We start from the raw sequence: 20,844 nt of genomic DNA on the forward strand, positions 1-20,844 counted from the left end.
GTGGTTCTGTTTGATACCCTGACATTCAATTTCTTTTTATATAGCATACAATTTGTTTGTTTGTTTATCTGTTTGTTTGTTTGTTTGTTTTAAACAATCAACATATGTACTTCACATTTGGAATACAACTGAAATTAGGATTAGTCTGTCATAGCTTCCATTCTTCCTAGAAGCTAATTTTATCAATTAACATGCAAAAAAATGTTTTACTCACATAGAAGAAAAAGGGATTATAAGTAGGAAAAAACACTGTGAAATATAGCAAATACAAAGTAAGTTTTTGATATAGTGGATACAATTTACTATATTAAGTTAAATTCTATAGGTTGGTAAATTATTCAATGCCGCAAAATAATTTAATTTTAAAATAAAGACATATTTAGAATTATTTTTTTTATCTTTTTAAAGAATTTAAAGAAAAATAAACCAATGGTAATATAACACATCATTATATAAAGCAACTAGTTCATATTTTCAGATATTGTGTTAAGGAATATCACCTTCAAAGCAAATATGTCCACTGCTGCCTCAAATTCTATGACTAGTATCTTACTTTAATTTAAAGAAAGTTTATGAGCTAGAAATCCCGGGCTAAATAAAAGCTCACAGATGAGGATTTTTTTTTTTTTTTTTCAATTTCAAGATAATATTTACCATTTAAAGAATTCACATAGAAAATTCCAATTTTTGGCTTATCTGGTGAAAAATAAAAACTGGCCATGTATGCCCTCAGTCTCATATGACATAAAAAAAAAAAAAAGCAGCATTAATGATAGGTATTCCTTTCAGCTCTCAGCTAAGACAAATACTCTCCAAGTCACTACAGTTTCTATAATGATATAACATACACATCTTCATTTTACCCTGTTCAGACTTTCCACTGCCACAGGAAATTGAGTTTAGTGAGTTATCCAGATTTATAATTTTGTGAACTAAATACACCTCCCCCTGCAAACGGAAATATTCAAAATTATATTTAGTTTACAACGGCCTTGAAAGGTGGCTTAAAGGAGAAAAATAAAGGAAATTATAACCATCAGAGTATGGAGGGAAGTAAAAAGTCAACACTTTCGGGCAAAATGGATACAACAAAAATAAATTATGTATATATCCCCTATGTGATAGAGTGTTATGGTTATAAAATATAGCCTCAAAGTTTTTCAACTCTCATTCCACTGAGAGGTGGGGGTCTAAGTTCCCTGACCTCGAATCTTGGAGACCTATGACTTCTTTGACTAATACAAAACAAAGGAAGCAATGCTATGCAACTTTTGAGATCTGTTAGGAATGGGCCATGTGATCTCTGCTCAGCCCTCTCAAAATCCTGTCTTATGTCCTCTCTGTTGCCACGCTGGGAGAAACCCAAGCTGTGTGGAGAGACCTTGTATAAGAGTCTGCTTGAAAGGTCTAGTTCATCTTTGGCTTCAAATACTCAAGGCTGAGTGCCAGATATGTGAGCAAAGAAGCAATCTGGAAATGGACTTTCCAGTCCCAGCTGTCCCAGCCGCCAGGTATTTGAGTCCCTTCCAGGCATATATGTCTTCGTAACTCAAAACCCATTATTGGGAAACAGAAAAAGCCATCCCCACTATACCTTTTCGGAATCCCTGATCCACAGAATCTGTAATCATGTGCTCACTGTTTTACTCCAGTAAGTGTGAGGTAGGTTTATTATGCAGCAATAACACTGGGATACAGAGAAAATTTTTTATTTCCTACAAATCTGTACATAATCTGGCACCTGTTTACCTTTTCAATATTTGTTCCAATTTCCTTCTTACTCCTCACATTCAAACTAATCAAGTTTTATTTTCTGATCCAACAATGAATCAGTGCATTTTTACACATTAGGTAAATTGCACTATTAATGGAAAAAAGTAATGCTACTTCCAGGAGATTTTACAAAGCAAAACCCTTCTAATTCTTTTAGTTTCAAAAATGCCTATCTTTAAATGTCACCCATTAGATAACATTTCATTGACCACCTTTTCATAATCACACACGTTCTGCTTCAATTCCTATGGGTACAGTCCTTTCTGCCATATTTATCCTATTTTTAGAACCTGCAATTATTTATTTACTGACTTGCTTTCAGGTGTCTTCACTTACTTTCAAGTTAATACAGGTCATCTCTTCAGTTTGCCTCATTATTCTAGCAGCTTAAATATCATATTGATCATACAAGTCCCTCAAAAATATGTTATTAAATACACGGAACTCTGTACTTAATCTAATATAATCTCCAGACTCAATCTATGACATAAGTATTAATATCGGTGTCAGCAAAGATAAAATTTAGCTATAAATTACATAAAATGCATATAAAAATTGCCTTCATATACAACAGTGTTAGTTTCTCCCACAAAAGAAGCAGAACAAGGCCATCTAGGACTGGGAGAAAAGCAGTGGCACAGAGACATTGAAGATTTGAGTTAGAGCCATGAAATCACATTGTTAGAATGTTTTTAGTGTGAGGTGTCATGTATGGTTAGTTGCTTGATGTCTCCAGCACCTGAGACATAGCCACGCTTAAGGCAAGAAAAAGAAGGAAGGATGCAGCACTAGTCAAAGGACCAAAGGCATAGAAGTTCAGTTTGTGCCATAGTAAAGAATTCCCGGAAACCTTTCCTTGTGACATCCATATACATGTCACAAGTATTACAACCAATACATATATATTTTAGCTTACTAGATAAAAGAATAAGCAGGAGAAAATATTTGTAAATAGACTTTATACAGCTTATTACATAGCCTACCAATATCTGCCAAGAAATTTCCACTAAGTATCAGAAAATGAGCACACAAAGTGATTAGCTTACTGTCAAGCCGAGCTTCTTTCTCCTAGGTGTGTCCATCTGAAGGCAGTCTTCACATCTAGAAAATAATAAGAATAGTCACGATTTATTGAATTTTCCCCTATGAAGCATTTACTATATAACTTATTTCCATTTAATATGTCATTTAATCTCTGCTTCTATGGAATCCATATTAATTAATAAACACATGCATTTACAAATATAATTGCATTGTATGTATTTAGGAAAACATACACCAAACTGGAAATTATGGTACTCTCTGAAGAAGAGACTGGATTTGGAAAATATTCAAATAGGTTTTAACTGTGTTTGAAATGTATTAAATTTCTATAAGGAGATGTATTACTTACATAATTAAAAGAATTTACCCATTAAATATTAAGTGAGTGATTAAAAGCTGTTAGAATTGGCAAAGATGGACAACGTGGGCAATAATGTATTCAGGTCATGAGACATCGCGGTCTCTTTCAGATGTCTAGGAGTAGTAACATTGTAGGTGGTACAGTTCTGGTTGAGATGATAATTACTAAGATAATTACTAGGAGGCTATTTCACAACACAGTAAGGAAATTAGTGTTTCAACGCTTTCATTGTAAGTTATCTGCAAAACCATGTCACCTATCTCCAATTTGGTTCAGTATTCTGATTACAAGAGAGCATTCTTTCCCTCTTTATTTACTCTTCAAAGATCTAATGTCAATATACCAGCCTATAGAAACAACAGTCAAATATAACAAAAAGCACATTAAAGAATCAAACATCACCATGTAATAGACATAAAACTCCTTATTAACATTTTTATAACACTTCCAACTGAAATTAACAGACCACTCTCAATTTTAACATCTGGTTCCAAACAATTCTTAACTTGGGCGATAACTTTTGGAAAAAAACAAATGCTGGGCATCTTTCATTGACTTCTCATCAAGTAACAGCTGTTCCTTTAGAACAAAATGTATGAATGTTGGAAGTGTTACTGATGCTCACTTCTGTTTAGTTCTGTGTGAAAAAGCTTTACGTTGGGTGCGATTCAGAAAGACAAATGGCTTCAGATGTTTTGAATGGATGCCACGGCACTAGTCTGAATGTAGTTCTCTGTGACTTTTAGAATCTTTCGGCCACAATTTTTACATTCACATTTTACATTCAAATTATAGATGTAAGACTACACTGTTCTTCAGGACAAAGCCATTTCTGTTTTCACGTGCTCTTGGGCATCTTTAAGTCATCCATTATATCCGTCATTTGTCTTCATAAAGTGTTTGGCTCTGAATGATTACTTACTACATCAAAGCTCAGCCAATATTCATGAAAAATATAGATATGGTTCTTTTGTTCTTGAATGCATTTCCACCATATTCCCTTAGGACAATTCTTGTTTCAACTTAGGCTATTACATTTTTTGCTGAATTCAAATCACCTCATCGTGCTAGAACATGTGGAGACAAAACCCACAGATGTTTGCCTCAAGGTTTAGGCATACTTAAAAGCAACTTAATTATAAAACACTATGAAGTTCTTCCAATTAATTAGGAGCTAAATAATCTACATCTGCTTAGTCTTTTTAAAAAGTTAAAAAAATATTTATTTTTCACACGATTATGGATTTGTCCATAGGTTAAAATTGATGTACATTGTCATTTTTAAACTACATTAAAACAAAATTTAATAGTGTTTATTATAACATTAAAAAATACAAGTCTCTGCTAATATACTCTATTTTGCCATCTATTTATTTAATGTTGTATTTGTATACACTCCTGAACTCCTTTAAAAACAGTACTTCGAAACTGCTTAGAACTTCTTAGAAATAACACTAAGTTTGAGCAATGAAATTCAAATGGTGACTTCTACCCCAAAGACACATAGCTTATTCCTTTGGTTAGAAGGTTTTTGTCAATGCCCAAACTCTGTGTCTGCATCACTTTCCCATATTACTGCTTTCAATTATTAGACTTTTTGATAAATTGTTTTCTCTCTTTTCTTGTACATTTAATATTCTACACATTAACCAACTTTTAAAATAATACAGACTACACTTCCTTCTCCTATTTTTAGCAAAAGGACTTTATCTTCTATTCCCTTATTTATAGTTGCCAACTTTAATCTGTACCAGTGCTTGCCTCTCTTTCTTTTCCATCTCATAGGAAGAGGTGACACAAGGAAATCATTTTTTCCCACGTTCATAAATACATCTCATTATACTGTCACAAGGGTTTTATTCTATTACTTATATTTTCCCCCTCCTATATCTTTTAATATTATTTATCTTCCTTCAGCACATGGGCAAATTTAAAACTAAAATAAAATCTTTCTTATGACCAGGGACAGGTTTACGGAAAAGCTTATGTCACACATCACTTCTGGTAGGCAATTTCTGTCAAATAAATACATCACGGTGTGGCCTCATCCACCTTATTCACTGGATCTGGCACCGCGCGACTTCTGGCTCTTCCCCAAAGTCAAAATGACCGTGAAAGGTAAATGTTTTGAATGCATTCAGAACATGGAGGCAGCCACAACAGTGCAACTAAAGACACTCATGAGAGAGGACTTCCAGTTCTGCTTCAGAAAGTGGCAAGAATGACGGAATAAGTGTCTTTGAAGAGAGAGGAAGTATTTTGAGGGGGAGTAATGGCAATGTGTCTTTTACTGTAATTTTTTTTTTGTTTTTAATTTAAACGTTAACCATATTTTTTTATAACGTCTCATATAAGTCTTACTGTTGGACATTATTTCAGTGATTCACATAGTTAAGCAAACACATCATGTTCAATATGAAACTCATGATCTCCCTTTTTCATCCTAATACATATTCCTCTTCCATTATCTCATGTATGAATGTCACTAACATTTACCTAATTACATAGGAATCTGACAGAAAATGAAAACAAACACACATACGTATATATGTGTGTGTATATATATCCCTGATCCCTTAGGACTTCTTTAGAAGTTATCATTTGTGTGTGTGTGTGTGTGTGTGTGTGTGTGTGTTTTGTTTTTTTTGTAAACAAGGAAATATACAGCTGTGAAACTGGAGAATAAAAATTTTAAATGTTAAAATTTAAACATTTAAAATGTTTAAATTCTGCCAGTGAGAGATTTTTTAAAGAAATCATTGTGTTTAACAAAATACCTTTATTATCTATAACACTTTTTTCTTTTTTTAAAAGTGATTCTTAGAGATGGATATTTAGGTTAGAAAAAAGATGAAGAGAAATAAATAGCTTAATATAAGAAACTAAGATGATATTTTAAAATTTTTTCTGAGCACAGATAGACCTAAGACATAAGGAAAGCTGAGGGTGAGGAGATTGTGGGGGTTGGAGGAAAGGCCCCATGGAATGAAACCTTGAGAAGAATAGATGACAAAAATTTTCCTGAGTGAGTGTATTGCTGAGATACATTTGAAAACATGAATATGTTTGTATCATTTATTATATCTATTTGCGATATAAACCATCAACACTCACTCCAACATGCAAATATAAACAACTCCCAAATTTTCAAGTTCTGTTGAACACAATAACTTTTATCAGGATTATGGGAGAGATGAAGGAAATTTATCACTTTGAATACACGATACAGTATTCATACTAGATTAGAAATACAGGATGGAGATTATACCAATTTTTAGATAATACAAGCAGAGATAGTAAAAGTGAGGGTGGACTTGAAAAATTGAGAAAATTTTGGATTGTAACATGAATTGTCTTGAGATTTCAATAATTTTTACTTCTGTATAATAAGTTTGATTATTCCCAGGACGCTAGTGGAATTTAGGAAGGCTGTGGTCACAGGTATCTGATGCTATATAGGGTTGACCAGACTACGGGAATCTAACTGTGCTCGTATATAAGCTATATAATATTAATATAAAATATTTATATTTGACATTATTAAAGACTTTTCATGTTTGGTACAATGAAAATTGTTAAGGAGAAATAAAATTTGAATACAATCTTCATGCTGATTTGTTTTCTCTTTCTTTTTGTTTCTTTGCATTTTACAGTGGTTTTGGCTTCATTATTTTTGCAGGGGTTGGGCATTGGAGTAAGACTATAAGAGATAAAAACAGTAGTATAGTAGTTTAACTTAAAACTTAATTGAGAAAACAGAAATACTCAACTGGAACAAGACAAGAAAAAAACAGAAGCTTCCTATTCTACTCAAAGCCTAAGTGGAGGTCTACTGAGTCTTCTGAATTGTTGATATAAGTAATTAAATTTTACTTAACAGGATTTGGCACCCTAGAGACACTATTTATAGACATTGGTATATAGAAACAGGGCATTTAAGAACATTTTCAGTGTACCCAACAGTTCTCCCAACTGCCCCATCATGACTACTAAAAAAAAAAAAAAAAAAAAAAATGAAGCTCTGTTGGAAATAGCACCTTCTGATTTAAGAAAAAAGAAAAAAATCTGTTTCTAACATAAGAGATGGAGAATAATAAACTAATGCTTATCGAATTGTGTTGCCATTTTATAAAGATACAAGTTTATAAATATTAAATTAGAAAAGTAAAATACAGATATTATTATAATACCTGACATGGAGTAAGTGCTAAATACATCATAGTTGTTATAGCTCAATCTACCAGGCCACCTTATTTGGCTTTAATATAGCACATGTATTTAAATATTATTTTCTACAACAGCACCAATTTTGACATTTCACTTGTCTTTTTCCTTTTTTTTTCCCTCTCTGAATCTGTACCTCTAGATAGTAAATGACATCAAGAAAGTAACCACACATGTCATTTCCATATACAGATCACTAACGCCATACAACAAAGGATGACCTAACACCCTATAAACACTCAGGACATATTTTCAAATTCATGAATATTTTTTCACACTTTTCAAAAATTTAACTAGTGAAATAGATTAGATTATTAGTTTGATTTAACTGTAGAAGTTGTTTCCTGAAATTACTCAAATAAAATATTTTGTAAAATATACAAGAGTATAAAATCTTATAGCTGAGATTTCCTAATTATTTTAACACACCAGGAATATACAAAATCATGTGTTTTCTTTTTCTTTTTGAAGCTGTGATGCATGCAAATATATCTATAAACAGTATAAAATGTAAAAATAAAACAATATAAATTTTAAGTTCAAATAGATACAGATATACAAAATCTGTAATATGTGCCACCTTTACAAAAATAAACCATAAAACAATGAAATATTCTATATGTTTGAAGTGCAAATGTTACCATGAGTTGTAGCTTTCACTTTTATAACAATAATAAACAGCAAATGCTAATTTTTGTAGCAGAACCTCTGCTCAGTGTTTTATATGTACTAACTCATTTAATGAACTGGAAAGATAGATAGCTTTGAAAGATAGATATTACTATGATCCTGATTTTACATGTCAGGGAACAAGAACACAGAAATATTAAGTATATCAGCTGAGAATATACAGAGGCAGAGCTAGGTTTTAAAAATCAAGAATTTCAATTCAGAAGATTTATCTTAGCCATTAACCTTATTGCTTCAAATGTTAGCAACAGTTCTAAGAACTTAGGAAAGTGTTATTTATCTAATTTTACAATAAACCCACATGGGTTTATTGGGTTAATAAAACCCCTCTTAACTGAGAAGGTAAGCAATTTACCTAATGTTATGCTGATGGTAATTGGCAAAGTTAAAATTATAAATCTACAATCTGGCTCCTGAACTTTACATCTTTAGCATGGCACAAAACTTACTAGCATGGGGTTTAAAAAAATTTTGCTGGGAAATTTTTAAAGGAGGTAAAATGGCAAAAGTGATAATTGTGCTAAAATTTTTTAGCAAAATAGCTTGGCTATATCAAAACTTTTAAAGTTTATCTCATTCAAACCAGAAATCCCAATTAATGACTTTATCTTTCTGAAATATGGCAAAGGTACCCAAAGGTACGTATATACAGAGACGTCAATGACAGCAATGTGGCCTGTGAACATGGAGGCAGAGATTGAAGTGATGTAACTAGAAGGCAAGGAATGCCAAAGACCGAAAGCAAGCACTGGAATTTAGGAGAGGCAAGGAACAGGTTCCCTCTGAGAGCCTCCAGATCCAGCAGTGCCCTGCTTGCACTTAATTACAGACTTCTAGACTCAAGAATGAATTCCTGTTATTTTCAGCCACCCTGTTTTTAGTAATTTGTTATGGCAGCCCTAGAAAACAAAGTATTTTATCAACTAGTTGGTCAATTATTTCTGGTAACTGACAGATTACAAATTGTATTAATTTACAAATTCATACATTTATTTCAATTTTGGACATCGGTCAAGGCACTCACCGGTGAGGCAGCTTCCCACAATTTACCACTAGTTTTCCTGTACAAAATACCAAAAATATATACTCTAAACACATTTTAAGTTTCTTTGAAGTACAGTAAGAACTTGAAGCATAAACCAAAGAAAGCACATTAAAATGTTTCAAGATTTCTTCCTTTTTTATATTGCCATATATTTCTTTTATTTTAAAAGATTTTATAATCGGGATAACAAATCCAAAAAGACAAATATTTTTCAACCAACTTGTCTTTTAGTCTCTTGAAAACTTCAGTTTTTTAACTTAGTATTCAACAAACCAGCAACTATTTTTTCACTTATATGTTTTTCAGTAAATTACAAAGTTGTAATATCAGATGTAACTGGCATAAATGGGATTTGGAGCAAACGCAAGTGACTCTTAGTAAACGTGCAAGTAAACTGGTGGGAGTGTACTAGAGAGAAATACATACAATATGGGCCGGGCATCAGTCAGTCTGTTGTACAAAGAAAACATAGAGCTTTGATGTTTTGGGGATAAGGTTATGTGGAGGTCAATTGAAAGAGTGATGCCTATATCTTGTGCATATGTCTCCATGGCAACAACATCTGTCCATGTGTCTTTATTTCCTACTGGGTCTGAAAGAAAGGAAGGGATTTCTTCTACCATATCTATGAAAATACCATGCCTAGCATAGTGCCTGAAACATTGCAGGCATTCATTTAAATATGTGTGAAATGAATGAATCAATAATCAATGAATGAACAAAGTGCTTTACTTAGAGAAATCTCCTAAAGACAGTGGGTGTTATTTGAAAAGTTGTTAAGAAGGAATTTTTAAATTAAGAAAAACAAACACTTTCCCCTGTAGATATAACAAAGGACATCGGTGCCCATCATCAACCTATCTTTTCTGTCTCTCAGTTATTTAGAATTAAAACTCTGTATGGGTGAGAATAAACATCATAGAAAGATCTGTCATGCACTTAGTGAAACATAAATGATCTCATAGAAACGGGGATTTTCTGTATTTGGAAAACAATAAAAATCGAAAGAAAGAAAACAAATTAAAAAAAATGTCAGGAATCCCTCTTAAAAATTTATACAGAGTACTTCAGTAATGTTAACAAAGTAATGATACAATTTTGACTGCTCAGAATTATTATGACTAATTAAACTGTTGTAACCTTTCTGTTTGCACAATGTGACTGATGTTCTTTTACATCTAGTAGTGAGAGCTCCAAGTCAGAAATCTTGAAACAAATCACTGTGTATTGAAACAAATCACTATGCCTCCTTTGTTTCGTTTCCTGTGAGTATTAAATTAGATCTTTAGGGCAAGTGTTTACTTCTATAGAAATAGTGTAGCCCTAGCAACCTCAACTTTAGAGGCAGCTTGGGCCACCTGAATACAATTCAAATAGTCCATAAATAACTATACTTTTCTTAAGGAGTTACCTGACTCATGTATGAGTTTATGGACGAAACTTGAAAAGTTCAGCTTGCTTGCCTCCAGCTAAAGCAGATCTACTGAAGTGTTAAAGAGATACCACTCTCAAAAATTAAATCCTTGTCTTCCTTGGTAAGATAGATCGATGGTCAAACATTTTTCAGCATTCTTGAAAAACTTGGTTAAAAGTGTCCTTCATATTGAGAGATTATTGATAAGTTATTAAATCTTCACACACTCTATAGCAAACTACAATTTCAAGGCCTAATAGGGAAGTGAAAGATTCATACATTGATCTGTCCGTCCTCTCACAAGCTTGAACCCAAATGTATAAATCTTGAGGAAAACTAGACCATAAAATATTTGTGGTTTACATATTTTCAGTTTCCTTTTTTTGGAAATATGGAGCATTAGTGCAATGAAGTATTAAGGGAAATGCAACGAGAAAGCTTCACTGAGATTTACCACTCTTACCATGCTAAGAGCTGAGATCTTAAACTGTAACATGTTCCCTAGGAACTCCTAAAGAGTTATGCTGCCATCTATTGACAATGCAGATGTCTTTTTAATGGTTATATGGTCAAAAACAGATTTTCATTAGAAAACATGTCTTTGAAAAATTGGGTGTTTCTGGAAATACCTACTTTGTATGGTAAACATATACATACAAAATGAGTTACAATACATTATTAATGTTTCCTTTTACTATGGAAAGGGTTTATTAGTGAATTTTCTTATACTAGCCAATTTACTGAACGTTGTGGGTATTTAGAGCACTACAAGTCAGAAATTTGCAAGAGTTACTGTGTTAACTGAATCTGTGTTTACGCATCAGAACCTTGCTATGCTATATCTACTACATTCAATTGAATGGGATTAATGGTTTGCAAATACAACCATCTACTCTGCAGCCACTGGCTCAGTGACCCAGTGGTTCCCCTTTTACTTTCCTTCTAATATAGTAAGGGACTAGTTCATAGCTTTCTATATACAAAGCATGATCAAAAAATATGGTTAATATTTACATTAAAAAATTATTGCAATAAAAGACATATTGCCATTCATACCCCTCAAAATACTCCCCCTCACTTCAAACACACTTAATCTCATCGTTCTTGCCACTTTCTGAAGCAGCTCTGGAAGTCCTCTTTCATGAGTGTCTTTAGTTGCGCTGTTGTGGCTGCCTCCATGTTCTGAATCGATTCAAACCATTTACCTTTCACGGTCATTTTGACTTTGGGTAAGAGCCAGGAGTCACATGGTGCCAGGTCCAGTGAATTAGGTGTATGAGGACACACCGTAATGTTTTTATTGGACAGCAATTGACGTACCAGAAGCAATGTGTGACACGGAACCTTTCCCATAGTGATCAAAAGCCATAGTGAATGCTGCTTCTAAGTGCCATCCAACGGAAAGACAGGGATCTTCAATACGAGAAGGGGTGCATCAAACCTTAGTAACACTGTGTGACAAGTTTCATCTTGTTTAGTGTAGTCAGTCAGGTATGAGCTACGGTTCAGAGGTGTGTTCTAAAGTGTGCCATAAATCCTCCTCCATTATGACAGCACTCCATGTCTTACACTGCTTCTGGTACAGCAATTTCTGTCAAATAAACACATTACGGTGTGTCCTCATGCACCTTCTTCATGAGATCTGGCACTGTGCGTCTTCTGGCTCTTCCCAAAGTCAAAAGGATTCAGGACATGGAGGCAGCCAAGACAGCGCAAATAAAGACACTCACGAAAGAGGACTTCCAGAACTGCTTCAGAAAGTGGCAAGAATGATGAGATAAGTGTGTTTGAAGCCAGGGAGAGTATTTTGAGGGCGATTAAGGCAGTGTGTCGTCTACTGCATTTTTTTTTTACTTAAATATTCACCCTATTGTTTGATCATACCTCATATTCTAGAAAACACATAACACTCTCCTGTAAGTGGCGTCTTCACAAGACTTTAAATGAGGAGTGATTGATTATCCACCAGCTCTTTCCTACCTCAGTTTGGAGGGTGCTTCACCACACAGCACCACTCTCTTCAAATAAATTATCCAGTTTCCACAATCTAAAGTATGTTTTATATCATCAAAGGGGTGATGGGTTAAGGATTATGAAATGGTTTTAAATATCTCCCTTATAATTCTGCGTAGATCATCTAATAGCTCACTTTTTTTTACTCACTATTTATTTACTTTCTTTTTTTTTTTTTTTTTAGGGCCTGCGCCCAGAACCAAAAACATCCCACTAACAACAACAAAAACCCCAAGAAGGAGTCTTTTTTCAAGAAACTGGCACCAGAGTATGAGGATGTCAAACTAAATATAATATAATGTAATGATCCACACTGAAAACACTAAAACTGCGGTGAAAACATTGGAAGTATAGCAGGTATCAATTCATCATGGCAAGATCATCCCAGACACATGCACTGAGTCCTTGTACATTATATCTTTCTTTGAAGAAACCCATCTTTAGAAATCAAAATTTAGGCAGAGCTTTAGAGCCACGTGGTACACATGTAGGCTAGTAAGAGCTGCAGTTTCCTGTGTACGTTATGCTCAACCGTGTGCTAAATTTGATATAATGTAAAAACAATTCTAGTAGGTAACTGTTATTATTCCCATTCAGTATGAAAAAAAAAAAGGACATGAAGCTTAAATAAATTAGTTTTACTATGCCCGTTGGTACACAGCTGGTAGATGGCGGCGATGGAATTTAACAGCAAAGCTTAGTCTTCTGTCGTTTGTGATTTCCTTTTGAGGTTATTTAGAGGAGTTCATCAAGCTTTCCCATGACACGATCTATAATTGTACTTTTAGAATCAGGGTCTTGTGTTTCAACAGACATGAGATCTGAAAAAGACAGAGCTGCACTTGTGCTCTAATCACTACTCTATGCTTATTAATGACACATTTTCCCCTATAAGACTTCCCATGGAAAACCTGTAGTTAGAACACAGGAATAGTCGAACTTCTGAATAGTCAGAGTATAGAAGCTTCGTGTTTATCATATTCACAAATCAGAAATACCAACGTTATGAAATGGAAATTAATATTCATACCTGTGGTATTCTGAGACTCATTTTAATTGAAGTTAGCTGTGATTATTTTATCTCCGTTTTGTTCATGTAAGTTACGCTTCATGATTATAATGTTTACAGGTTATTAAAAGTATTTTTAGTTATGTTGATGCTTCCATGATAATTTGGGGAGAACAAATGTAGACTACAGATGATTTTGAATACTATGGTACATCTTCTATTGTTTTTCTTGTATCCATCATCAATTTCTAGTGGAAAGGATGTGACTGCTCCCAATGAAGTTGGCAACACTTTCAAAAATACCAACGTTTTCAAAATTTCTGCTCTATTTTTGCAGTTACACCTGCACAGTAGAGGGATAAGGCTACTCAATTTTTATATTAAATTTATTCTAGAAAGAGTGATTTCAGTAAGACATTCCTGAACATTTGTTTATTTGTTTCAAAGAGATGATATAGTTATACAGCTCAAACTAAGTAAAAGGTTTTAACCTAAAGATACATTAATCTAATCTAATTTCTTACACCCCCAATAGATACTATTGTTATTGTTATGATTTAATATTACTAAGCTATTTGTGTTTTGTTTGTTTTTTTAGGTTTTTAACTATAGTTAGGTGAAATTAACACAGTTAGAGATGGTTTTGCCAGTTTAATAGGTCTCTCTTTAAGAATCTGCCAAAAACAATTTGTTCTAGCAGAAAAATTGTCAACTTTGGAATCAGCTCAAGATTGATCTAAATCCCAGATCATTCATTTACTAGTTGAATGAGCTTCATCAAGTTCAAAATCCCTGAACTTTGTCATCTCTATAATTCTCCTGAGAGTAAAAGATAATATATGTGACTTGATGTGCGGTAGAAAGTCAATAACTGGAAGCTCTGATCATTTTGAATGCAGAGTGACTGACTGATTATTCAGAATTATTGCTTTGGAGCTTTAAACCTTGGCAATGACAATTATTGCCTTGACAAAGCTAGAAGATAAGCAAGACTAACTTGAAGTGTTCTCTTTGCACAGGATGACCAAGGGAGTTCTGTTCAGATTAGAACACTTCAATGCCATTCTAAGAAAAAAAGAAAAACACGTCACCAGTGACCTTTATTTCTTCAGGCTGGAGAAAACTTCTATCAATCTTAAACAACGATTTCTTTAATGCTAATGAAGGCATTGCTTTTATAGAGTAATACTTTTCTGAGAATCAGCATAGCCTGAAAAATGTGTGCTCAGATGCTAGAACCAGAATGCCTGAGTTCGATTTCTGATTAGTCAGTGTTCTCCAGAGGAACAGAACGCATAGGAGAAATATATGTATATATATATACTATATATACATAATTGTATACACACACACACACACACACACACACACACATACATATATATATTTGTATCTGTATTTATTATAAGATATTGACTTACATGATTACAGAGGCTGGGGAGTCACACAATCTGCCCTCAACAATTTGGAGACTCAGGAAGACTTGTGGTGAGTTTGAAGACTTGAGAGCTGGAAAGACATTGGTATAGATTTCAGTGCACTTTCTGAGGGCCTGAGAACACAAGCACGTGGAGCAGAAGAGAATATCTCAGCTCCATCAGGCAGAGAGAGGGCGAATCCTCCCTTCCTCCAGATTTTTGTTCTACTCAGGCCCTGAATGGATTGAATGAGGCTACCGGCATTGGGGGGAAACCTACTGTGCTAGGTCTGCTGATTCAAATTCTAATTTCTTCCAGAAACAGCCTCACAGACACAACCAGATATCTGGCTACCCCATGTTCCAGTCAAGTTGACATACAAAAATTACTTTAAAGATAATCCATTTTATTTATTATCATTATTATTATTATCATTATTATTATTTTACAAACAGATTTGCTTCAACATGCTCTGGCTCGCATGATTGAATTAAAAAGTCTAATGTATTTCAAAACTATGCTCTAATGAGTCTTAGGACTACACTATGACGATGAGTTCACAAACCTGTAAGATAGGAACTCACTGTGTGGGTGACATCCTTTGGCAACACTGTAAGCAAACCCTATAGCATCATGGAGAAGTGAAGGACCGTGAGAATACAAGGAGCTTGTCAGAATGAATGGTCCCAAATGAGGGAAACGTAGCAGGGTTTACTGTGACTGCTTTTCTCAGTCTGGGAAGCGCTTACCCATTATGAGGCAAACGTCACTAACTGGGAGAGAAAGATCAGCTTGTCTATGAGTGGGGGAGTCTGAAGGGCCTCACCCCGAGTGAAGTAAGAAGTGACACAAGACAGTCCTAGAGTGATGCTGCAGACATCCCTGAATGGCTTGGAGACTATTTGTAATAATCGGTACATTTATCGGTAACAGCCAAGTGCTACAATTTCTGAAAGAACATCACTCCTGTGCATGGGCACAGTTCGGCAGTCCCACGGAAGAAAGAAAACCACATGAGTCTGGGCAGTCACGGCATTCTTATTTTCATCCAAATAGACTGGGAATATATTTGAAAACTTGAATGCTGGCATATCAGCAAACAACGGTGCTAATATAGTTATTGAATTACCACTCCTAACACAAGTGAAGGCTTTAATACACTGCTGTAGAGTGCATGTGGGTGAATTTCTATTCCTGGTATATAGCAGAGCCAGCATAGCCAGCTGGGAAATCATTGAGTGTTATGATAATTGTAGCAAGTGCTGTTAGGTTTGGCTGATCCAGTGGTGCTCTTCTTCCCCGTAGACCTTCAGTAAAAGCAGGTACGGGAACCCACGGGCTTACCTTCTCTGACATATAAAACCAGCAATTACAACTTCTAAATCTGGCATGTCTTAGCATTGTGCTCTATACCTTTAAGCCATTCACTTAAGTGCTCACTACCTCAGTTTTATCATCTGTGAAATAGACAAAAAAGTGTGAAGAATAAGTTAGTATTATAAATGTACACTTATATTTGATCTATACTTGTTAATAGTAAATGCTCAATAAATGTCAGCTCTTGTCAGATTTCATACTTTACTTTTCCACTATGTTTCAATCTGTTTCCTCCCCCAGTCCTCTATCTTCCAGACAGTAGTCAGGATATAGAAAATACAGAAAAAACTAGGATGTCAGTGAAACACATAAAAACACAACCTCTGGTGTGTTGATTTATAATGTTCCTATAATTTATACATAGAAATGATCATTTATAAATGTATTCACTATCTATAGTACTATGAATATTTTCTTTGTTAACAAAAATGTTATTTAAAATTTTTAAAAACAGGTCAATAATTAATTGTGTCAAGTAGTCATATGTTCACTTCTTAAATTTACCGAATTTGAAAGTGAGATGATAACACTAAAGAAAGCAGCCAAAGCAGAGAAGACGGGTAATGGGTGCTGAGACAGAGTCATCACCTCCCTGGATGACACGTCACTGTGTCACCAGGTCATTGGGACACCTTACTCCAAGGCCCACTACCCACTGACTAGTGTTCCTCTCTCATTAATATGTAAGCTGGTGCATGTAATGAATTTAACATGAGCACCCTGCTGACACTAACCATAAGGAATGTAGTAGGTGTAACCGTGACCTCCCAAAAGAAATGTCCAGGTCCTACTGTCTGGAACCTGTGAACACCTTACATGGTAAAAAGAAATGATTTAAGCGTTTTGAGAAGAGGAGTGTATACTGGATTATCCTGGCTGACCCTAAATCCCGTGAGATGCATCCTCATTAGAGTGAGGCAGAGGGAGACTTGACGTGGAGAGCAGGAGGAAGTAACGTGACCATGGATTGCAGTTTCAGGGCCACACGTCAAGGAATGTCTCCAGCCACTCAAAGCTGAAGACAAAGAATGGATTCTTCTCTAGAGTCTTGAGAGGGAGCACAGCCTTTGGACAACCTTGATTTCGAACTTCAGCCCTCCCCACCAAACCAGAATATGAGAGTGAATCTCTTTTTTTTTCCTAAGCCAAGATTTGCATGCTTTGATATGCAGCCCCAGCAAACTAATGAGTGATTGGATAATGGAAGAACTTGGCTAAGACACCAATAAGAAAAGACTAATTGATTAATCTATCCACTTGCCTATATGGTCTATTTACAGAGCTGATATATCAAAACATAGAGAGAAGGAGTATGTGGCAGGGAATAATTGAACGTGTGGAGTGTACCCGTACATGTGTGCATGTGTGTATTTCAGGGAAGAAGGAGGATGACATGGATGTCGGGATGTCTGTAATCCTGAATTCACACTACTAGTCAGTGGACGCCTACCTCACTCACATAGCTACTGTTTTAAGTGCAGTTGTGGTAACATTATTTCCAGTTACTTCAAAGGAAATGATGGTTAAACTGCTGTTGAGTGTTCATGGCATGTTGAAAATATAAAGATAACTGAAGTTGAAATTTGGAGAGCATTTCAATAACCACAGGATTTTTTTTATTTATTGTCTTTATCACTTTCCAAACATTTTGGAACTGTCATGAGTAAACAACCTCTTAGTGTATAAACCCCTACTTACATTAGGGACAACATCCCCGGATCTGTTAGGGATATGTACCAAGCTAGGTAAATAGACAAAGTGCAATGCTTTCACATGCTTAGAATCCAAACAGAACATTCTTGTATGTTCTGCTTGGAAAATATATAAAGACACATTTAAGAAGTACCAATTACAATATAGTATGCATCAGTGGAACGCAAGTTTAAGTCAAATATTGTGTGGCTTGCTGAGAAGCAATATGTTTAGGAAAAATCAAACAGAGTTAAAGAAATATCCATCTTCCTATTATTTCAAGAAGTATTATGAGAGATTTAGAAAGACTTAGATATTGAGAAAAAATAAGCATGGTGATCTCAGAACATTTTAGGCAAATGATTAAGGCAAAACACATACACATATGCATAAGCATGTATGTATAAACAGTTTTCAAAAAATTATTCAAATGAAAATTTGAATGAATTCTATGAAAAAAGTATATTGTATTTACTATATAAAAATTCCACCACAGAGAAAATTGCGATTTTTTTTTTCAATCTTGCAGATTTTCCCTTATCTTTAGAGGAGTGACCTTGGTAGCAATAGAAATAGAATCTTTGTTTAATAGAGAAAAAAAGTTCATATGACTATCAATAATTGGAAACTGGCTTAATTCTACAGCATACATGTCTCATGAGACATTAAGACCAGTAGGCGGTACTATGACTGTCCCCTATATATTGAGTCACTTGTTTCTGAAATAAATATGTCATCCTTTCTTGGTTTTCTCCTCATTCTTGCTATTACTTTTCTTTCCATTTTTATTTTCATTATGAATTTGCTTCCACTTCATTAAAAAAATTGCAACAGTAGACCTAGAAATCCTTCATCTTCCCATTGTCATGTCTATTCTATTTCTAGAAACATGTTTGTACCTGTGCCTAGAATCTCCTATTCGATGGGTGAAGTAACCGTGCTTCTATTGAACTTCGACACATCCACTGGTATTTGGGTTCCTATTCTCAACTTTCAAGCTCCTCTGCTTCGCAGTTTCTTTGTTGTTTATCTGTATCATTTATTTATCCCTCTCTATGAGGTAACTTTCAGAAGATATCCACATACTATAGTATCTTTTTTATTTTAAGAAAAATTCAAACATATGGTGATGGAAGAACTGACTCTGGGTGATGAACACACAGTATGATATATAGATGATGTATTACATAATTGTACACTTGCAGCCTATGTAACTTTACTAACTATTGTCACCCCAATAAACTTTAATTAAAAGAAGAGAAACGTTATGCTCTTATCTCAGTTTAATAACCGTGCCCCATTTCTCTGCTTTCTAGCATGACAAAAATCTCTATAAAGAGTTTTCAATAAGATCACCCATCAAGGCTCCGTGGCAGTTCACTTAAATAGGTCTTTTCACCCCACAAGTCCACTGTGAAATGTCTTTTAAAAATCACCAGGGGCCACCATGTGACCAAATCCAATAGTATTTCTTTGAATTTTTCTTACTTATACTTTTGGAATATTCGACACAGTTGTTTATTTCATTTTCTTAAGACATCTTCTATTTTTCATGGCCTTATCACATCACACACCTGTTCTCCACACCACCTATTAAAACCAGCTTCTCAGTCTTCTTTGCTGGCTCCTCCTCCTTTGATTAATTTGTAATTCACTCTAACTCTCCTCATGTCATCCCTTTCTTAGCTTTAAATAACATGAATAATCTTAGGTAAAGCACATTTATATTTTCAGCCCCAGTCTATTGCCTGCATTCCAGAGGATTTACATAGTATCTCCACTTAATATATTTTGATAAATGAGTGTGTAAAATTTAACAGGTACAAAATAAACCTTTGCCATTAATCTATACCCTGACACTGGCCCACTTCTCAGCATATGGCACTGCGTTAAGCCAGTTGCTCAGCCTAAGACCTAGGAATCATCCGTGCTTCCTCTCATTCATTCAATCCCCAAATCCCATGCAAAGATTCAAGAGTCTTGAAGACTATTTTTGAAAGGTTTGGAGGGATTCATGGAGCATACTCGTGGAAGACTTCTGATGATGACGAAGAAAATGCAGACAGACATTGGATGTCGGAAGGACATCAGGCACAAATCCCCTGGGGCTCTCCTTACTTACATAAGGATACATTTTTTCGTCTAGTCTGAAGTGACAAGATTTGTGTGACACAGTGTGGTTTCAAGACAGTTCAAGGCAGGAGCTCATGGCAGGGTCGTCTATGCCTCTTTGGTCATATAGTTAAAGTAGGTCCTCTAACCATTCAGGTGAAAACCACTAAAAAAAAAACCTTGGCCTTGAGTGCTCCCAGGGAATTTCAGACTATAAAAAAGGACATCATTTGTTAGTTATCTCGTTAGTTGCCCTTATCTTTGCCCAAGTGTCAAAACCAGACATCCTTGGAGATAACCTGTCCCACATGAGCTGTGAAATAACTCTCAGACCTATCCATCCTACAGGGAATTCTGCTGACTCTATCTATATAAGATATATCCCCCCACCAACAGTGTATGAGGGTTCCTTGGTGCAGCCGCTATGGAAGGCAGTGTGGAGGTTCCTCAAAAAATTACGAATAGAATTACCATATGACCCAGCAATCCCTCTCCTGGGTACCTACCCAAAAAATCTGAAAACATTTATCCATAAAGACAAATGTGCTCCAATGTTTGTTGCAGCTTTATTTGTGGTGGCCAAGACATGGAAACATCCAAGATTTCCTTCGATAGATGAATGGATAAAGAAGTTGTGGTACATATACACAATGGAATACTCTTCAGCGGTAA

At 34.9% G+C, this 20,844-nt stretch overlaps 1 long non-coding RNA gene across 1 annotated transcript in view; it reads right to left on the reverse strand.

Annotated features, from left to right (window-relative positions):
• Nucleotides 1–2,826: 2,826 nt before the first annotated feature.
• Nucleotides 2,827–20,844, reverse strand: part of LOC141572833 (uncharacterized) — a 774,709-nt gene continuing 756,691 nt past the window's right edge. The window contains exon 5 of the long non-coding RNA XR_016018828.1: nt 2,827–2,874. This is a non-coding gene — a long non-coding RNA (uncharacterized LOC141572833). The remainder of the gene's footprint in view (nt 2,875–20,844) is intronic.

The sequence above is a fragment of the Rhinolophus sinicus genome, chromosome 15 (genome assembly GCF_057876585.1).
Source record: "Rhinolophus sinicus isolate RSI-liver-muscle chromosome 15, RSI-T2T, whole genome shotgun sequence".
NCBI lineage: Eukaryota > Metazoa > Chordata > Mammalia > Chiroptera > Rhinolophidae > Rhinolophus > Rhinolophus sinicus.